The sequence below is a fragment of the Artemia franciscana genome, chromosome 8 (assembly GCF_032884065.1).
Source record: "Artemia franciscana chromosome 8, ASM3288406v1, whole genome shotgun sequence".
Taxonomy (NCBI): Eukaryota; Metazoa; Arthropoda; class Branchiopoda; order Anostraca; family Artemiidae; genus Artemia; species Artemia franciscana.
The window spans coordinates 4,798,164-4,805,536 of NC_088870.1; positions in this window are offsets into that span (position 1 = coordinate 4,798,164).

Genomic DNA, 7,373 nt, shown 5'->3' on the forward strand with positions numbered 1-7,373 from the left:
AGTTTTTTTCCTTTTTTTTAGTTTTTTTTAGTTTTTAGTTTTTTTAGTTTTTTACCTTTTTTTAGTTTTTTTAGTTTTTTAGCTTTTTTATTTTTTTATTAGTTTTTAGTTTTTTTGTAGTTTTTGCCTTTTTTTTAGTTTTTTTAGTTTTTTAGCTTTTTTATTAGTTTTTAGTTTTTTTTGTAGTTTTTGCCTTTTTTTAGTTTTTTTAGTTTTTTAGCTTTTTTATTTTTTTTATTAGTTTTTAGTTTTTTTTGTAGTTTTTGCCTTTTTTTAGTTTTTTCAGTTTTGACGTCACCTGATCCAGTTTTTTGCCTTTTTTTAGTTTTTTTAGTTTTTTAGCTTTTTTATTTTTTTATTAGTTTTTAGTTTTTTTTGTAGTTTTTGCCTTTTTTAGTTTTTTTCAGTTTTGACGTCACCTGATCCAGTTTTTTCAGGTGACGTCACCTGATCCACACATCCACAGACAGACAGACAACTTATTTTTATATAGATAGATATCTTCTATATATATAAAAATAAGTTGTCTGTCTGTCTGTGGATGGATGGATGGATGTGTCAGGTGACGTCACCTGAAAAAACTGGATTAGGTGACGTCAAAACTGAAAAAACTAAAAAAAGGCAAAAACTACAAAAAAAACTAAAAACTAATAAAAAAAATAAAAAAGCTAAAAAACTAAAAAAACTATAAAGGTAAAAACCAATAAAAAACTAAAAAAAAAACTGAAAAAACTAAAAAAAGGCAAAAACTACAAAAAAAAACTAAAAACTAATAAAAAAAGTAAAAAAGCTAAAAAACTAAAAAAACTAAAAAAATTAAAAAAAGGTAAAAAACTAAAAAAAATAAAAAATAAAAAAAAACTAAAAAAAGGAAAAAACTGAAAAATAAGCTAAAATAAAGGTAAAAACCAATAAAAAACTAAAAAGAAAAAAAGGAAAAAACTAATAAATGACGACACTCAAAGAGAAAGCGACCAGGACAAAAGGAATGTTCGATTAGCAATCAACAAAGCACCGGGACACAGGGAGTATAAATGACGACCAGGACATAAGTAAAAAAAAAAAACTATCTATATATATAAAAATAAGTTGTCTGTGGATCTGTGGATCGTGGATCAGGTGACGTCACCTGAAAAAACTGGATCAGGTGACGTCAAAACTGAAAAAACTAAAAAAAGGCAAAAACTGCAAAAAAAACTAAAAACTAATAAAAAAAATAAAAAAGCTAAAAAACTAAAAAAACTAAAAAAAGGCAAAAAAAACTAAAAACTAATAAAAAAGCTAAAAAACTAAAAAAACTAAAAAAAAGGAAAAAACTACAAAAAAACTAAAAACTAATAAAAAAAATAAAAAAGCTAAAAAACTAAAAAAACTAAAAAACTAAAAAAAGGTAAAAAACTAAAAAAACTAAAAACTAAAAAAAACTAAAAAAGGTAAAAACTAAAAGAACTAAAAAAGAAAAAAATAAATGACGACACTCAAAGAGAAAGCGACCAGGACAAAAGGAATGTTCGATTAGCAATCAACAAAGCACCGGGACACAGGGAGTATAAATGACGACCAGGACACAAGTAAAAAAAAAAATTAACAAAACTAAAAAGAAGGTAAAAACTACAAAAAAACTAAAAAGAAAAAAAAACTAAAAACTAATAAAAAAACTAAAAAATCTAAAAATCTAAATAAACTAAAAAAGAAAAAAAAAGGAAAAAAATAAAGGAGAAAAACAAAACTAAAAAACGAATGTATATACAGACCGGTACACCGGGATACAAATGACGACCGGGACACAGGGAATATAAATGACGACCGGGACACAGGGACACAACTACAACGGGGACACCGGGGGAAACAGGGGGATATAAATGACGACCGGGACAAAAAAAACTAAAAAGAAAAAAAAACTAAAAACTAGTAAAAAAACTAAAAAATCTAAAAATCTAAATAAGCTAAAAAAGAAAAAAAAAGGAAAAAAATAAAGGAGAAAAACAAAACTAAAAAACGAATGTATATACAGACCGGGACACCGGGATACAAATGACGACCGGGACCCGGGACACAGGGAATATAAATGACGACCGGGACACAGGGACACAACTACAACGGGGACACCGGGGGAAACAGGGGGATGTAAATGACGACCGGGACACCGGGACAGGGAATGGTCGATTAGCAATCACCATCAACAAAGCTCAAGGGCAATCATTAGAATCATGAGGTATAGATCTGAATACAGATTGTTTTCCCATGGACCATTATATGTTGCATGTTCAAGAGTCGGTAAACCTGACAATCTATTTATATGCAAAGACAATGGGACAGCAAAGAATGTTGTATATTCGCAAGTTTTACGTAGTTAAAACCATATATATATATCTATCTATATTCACAGGTGGGACATAGGGACACAACTACAATGGCGCGTAACTATTATGGCGCGTAACGACTTACGCGCGCGGGGGGGCTTGGGGGGGGCGCGAAGCGCCCCCACCAACTAGGTGTTGGGGTGGCGCGAAGCGCCACCCCAACAGCTAGTATATATATATATATATATATATATATATATATATATATATATATATATATATATATATATATATATATATATATATATATATATATATATATATATATATATATATATATATATATATATATATATATATATATATATATATATATATATATAAATATATATAAATATATATATATATATATGGATAGATAAACTAGCTGTTGGGGTGGCGCTTTGCGCCACCCCAACACCTGAGATACTAAAAAAACTAAAAAAGCTAAAAACCTAAAAAAAGAAAAAAAACTAAAAAAAAGGTAAAAACTACGAAACTAAAAAAACTAAAAAAAGGTAAAAACTGCAAAAAAAAGAAAGAGAAACTAAAAAAAGGAAAAAAAAATGTTTGTCTGTCCGCATATGACGTCTGAATTATTTACAAAACTACAAAAATTAAAAGAAAAAAACTAAAAACTAATGAAAAAATTAAAAAGACTAAAAAAAAAGAAAATAAAAACTGAAAAAGAAAAAAAACTAAAAAAAGGAAAAAACTGAAAAATAAAGGAGAAAAAGAAAACAAAAAATAATAAAATCTATCTATATATCTATCTATATATATAAAAATAAGTTTTCTGTGGGTCTGTCGAGTGACGTCATGTCATCATGTCGTCATGAAGTTAGTTGTCGTCATGTTTGTTATGACGATGACGTCTTTAAAGGTATTTAAGAAAATCGTTCAAAGACAAATTTTTAGGAGACAAAGGAGATCGTGGACGGAAAAATGTTTAATTGTAAAATAACTGAAGAACCTACAATGGCAACAACCGAGGAAGCTGCTCAAAAGGCAAATTTTTAATTGTAAGAAGATCGTGGACGGAAAAATGTTTAATTGTAAAATGACTGAAGGACCTATAATGGCAACAGCCGAGGAAGCTGCTCAAAGAGTCTATGTCAAAAAACTTGCGGCTGATAGAGAAAGTAGGAAAAGAAAGCGTGCCGAGGAATCACAAAAACAGCAAGAAAAAAGGCTTGCGGCTGATAGAGAAAGTAAGAACAGAGAGCGTGCCGAGGAATCACATATATATATATATATATATATATATATATATATATATATATATATATATGTATATATATATATATATATATATATATATATATATATATATATATATATATTAGCCAGAGTCGACCCAGCTCTAAATGGGTACCTGGAGAAATCTGGGGAAGATAAACAGGAAGGGTGTGCGAAAGCACAGGATGGCTGGCCCCCAACCCCCCATTGCATTTCCTGGCTGAAGGGCCAAGAAACGGAGATCAGCACCGCCGGTACGGACTGTAAAGTCTAATGCAGTATCCTTTATATATATATATATATATATATATATATATATATATATATACATCACAGCAAAATGGGAGTCAAACCTGAGATACCTGGTGACTAGCAAGAACTTCTACCCCTGTAACAACAAACATCTTGGTAGGTCCAGGGGTGGGAGCTCTGGCTATTCCACCACAGAATCTTGGCGATTTTTATACGAATTCTTATAACCCTTATACATAATAAAGAGTATCGCACTACTTTAACACAAAATTAAAGGAACGAGCAAAATGGAAAAACAGGAGAACAGAAACTACGCGTGGAGCTGGTGCCAATAGAATGTTTGAAAAATGAAAAGCCATGCTATGATCTGGAAAGTGGGTTCGTCTTGGCTGCTTTCCATTTGCGCGGTTTTCTAAGCAGTTTTTTTTTAAATATTCTACGGATCGAACTGTTAAGTTGCTATGTTCAGCTCAAACGTAATATGGTCTGAATGGAAAAGAAAAAAATAACAAGCGATATAAAAGAGAGGGAGAAACACCCAAGGACCAGAATACTTTACCCAGTGTAAATATTTCGAATTTTCTGATTTCTACTTTCAAAAGCTTAGTAAACAGAATAATTATGCTTGAAGCTTTGAAGAAGTTTTAGAGTCTTTTTTAAAAATGGGAAAGAACCGCCGATTTTTATGATCGCTCAGAATTATCCTTTAAAACTACAAACGAAGAAGGGTTCTAAGGGCAATAAAGGCTTCTAAATGACAAAAATACAAATGTATTTTAGAAAGGATATATTCCCTGTCAAATTTAAAGTAAGAAGTTGTCCATGTTAAAAAATTGGGTACTCCTAGTGTATAGAGAGAGAGATAAAGAGATACAGAGAAAGAGGGAGGAAACAGAAATATCCTTAAAAACTATAAACGAAGAAGAGTTCCAAGGGCAATAAAGGATTCTAAATGACTAAAATACAAAATTTTAGAAAGGATATATTCCCTGTCAAATTTAAAGTAAGGGGTTGTCCATGTTAAAAAATTGGGTACTCCTAGTGTATAGAGAGAGAGATAAAGAGAGACAGAGAAAGAGGGAGGAAACAGAAATATCCTTTAAAAACTATAAACGAAGAAGAGTTCTAAGGGCAATAAAGGCTTCTAAATGACAAAAATACAAATGTATTTTAGAAAGGATATATTACCTGTCAAATTTAAAGTAAGGGGTTGTCCATGTTAAAAAATTGGGTACTCCTAGTGTATAGAGAGAGAGATAAAGAGATACAGAGAAAGAGGGAGGAAACAGAAATATCCTTAAAAACTATAAACGAAGAAGAGTTCTAAGGGCAATAAAGGCTTCTAAATGACAAAAATACAAAATTTTAGAAAGGATATATTCCCTATCAAATTTAAAGTAAGGGGTTGTCCATGTTACGGACTGTAAAGTCTAATGCAGTATCCTTTATATATATACTAGCTGTTGGGGTGGCGCTTCGCGCCACCCCAACACCTAGTTGGTGGGGGCGCTTCGCGCCCCCCCCCAAGCCCCCCCGCGCGCGTAAGTCGTTACGCGCCATAATAGTTACGCGCCATTGTAGTTGTGTCCCTATGTCCCACCTGTGAATATAGATATATATATATATATATGGTTTTAACTACGTAAAACTTGCGAATATACAACATTCTTTGCTGTCCCATTGTCTTTGCATATAAATAGATTGTCAGGTTATCCCCCTGTTTCCCCCGGTGTCCCCGTTGTAGTTGTGTCCCTGTGTCCCGGTCGTCATTTATATTCCCTGTGTCCCGGGTCCCGGTCATCATTTGTATCCCGGTGTCCCGGTCTGTATATACATTCGTTTTTTAGTTTTGTTTTTCTCCTTTATTTTTTTCCTTTTTTTTTCTTTTTTAGCTTATTTAGATTTTTAGATTTTTTAGTTTTTTTTATTAGTTTTTAGTTTTTATTTCTTTTTAGTTTTTTTGTCCCGGTCGTCATTTATATCCCCCTGTTTCCCCCGGTGTCCCCGTTGTAGTTGTGTCCCTGTGTCCCGGTCGTTATTTATATTCCCTGTGTCCCGGTCGTCATTTGTATCCCGGTGTACCGGTCTGTATATACATTCGTTTTTTAGTTTTGTTTTTCTCCTTTATTTTTTTCCTTTTTTTTTCTTTTTTAGTTTATTTAGATTTTTAGATTTTTTAGTTTTTTTATTAGTTTTTAGTTTTTTTTTCTTTTTAGTTTTTTTGTAGTTTTTACCTTCTTTTTAGTTTTGTTAATTTTTTTTTTTACTTGTGTCCTGGTCGTCATTTATACTCCCTGTGTCCCGGTGCTTTGTTGATTGCTAATCGAACATTCCTTTTGTCCTGGTCGCTTTCTCTTTGAGTGTCGTCATTTATTTTTTTCTTTTTTAGTTCTTTTAGTTTTTACCTTTTTTAGTTTTTTTTTAGTTTTTAGTTTTTTTAGTTTTTTACCTTTTTTTAGTTTTTTTAGTTTTTTAGCTTTTTTATTTTTTTTATTAGTTTTTAGTTTTTTTTGTAGTTTTTGCCTTTTTTTTTAGTTTTTTGTCCTGGTCGCTTTCTCTTTGAGTGTCGTCATTTATTAGTTTTTTCCTTTTTTTTTTTAGTTTTTTATTGGTTTTTACCTTTATTTTAGCTTATTTTTCAGTTTTTTCCTTTTTTTTAGTTTTTTTTTATTTTTTATTTTTTTTAGTTTTTTACCTTTTTTTAGTTTTTTTAGTTTTTTTAGTTTTTTAGCTTTTTTACTTTTTTTATTAGTTTTTAGTTTTTTTTGTAGTTTTTGCCTTTTTTTAGTTTTTTCAGTTTTTTTTTTAGTTTTTTATTGGTTTTTACCTTTATAGTTTTTTTAGTTTTTTAGCTTTTTTATTTTTTTTATTAGTTTTTAGTTTTTTTTGTAGTTTTTGCCTTTTTTTAGTTTTTTCAGTTTTGACGTCACCTAATCCAGTTTTTTCAGGTGACGTCACCTGACACATCCATCCACACATCCATCCACACATCCACAGACAGACAACTTATTTTTATATATATAGATATATATATATATATATACATCACAGCAAAATGGGAGTCAAACCTGAGATACCTGGTGACTAGCAAGAACTTCTACCCTTGTAACAACAAACATCTTGGTAGGTCCAGGGGTGGGAGCTCTGGCTATTCCACCACAGAATCTTGGCGATTTTTATACGAATTCTTATAACCCTTATACATAATAAAGAGTATCGCACTACTTTAACACAAAATTAAAGGAACGAGCAAAATGGAAAAACAGGAGAACAGAAACTACGCGTGGAGCTGGTGCCAATAGAATGTTTGAAAAATGAAAAGCCATGCTATGATCTGGAAAGTGGGTTCGTCTTGGCTGCTTTCCATTTGCGCGGTTTTCTAAGCAGTTTTTTTTTTAAATATTCTACGGATCGAACTGTTAAGTTGCTATGTTCAGCTCAAACGTAATATGGTCTGAATGGAAAAGAAAAAAAATAACAAGCGATATAAAAGAGAGGGAGAAACACCCAAGGACCAGAATACTTTACCCAGTGTAAATA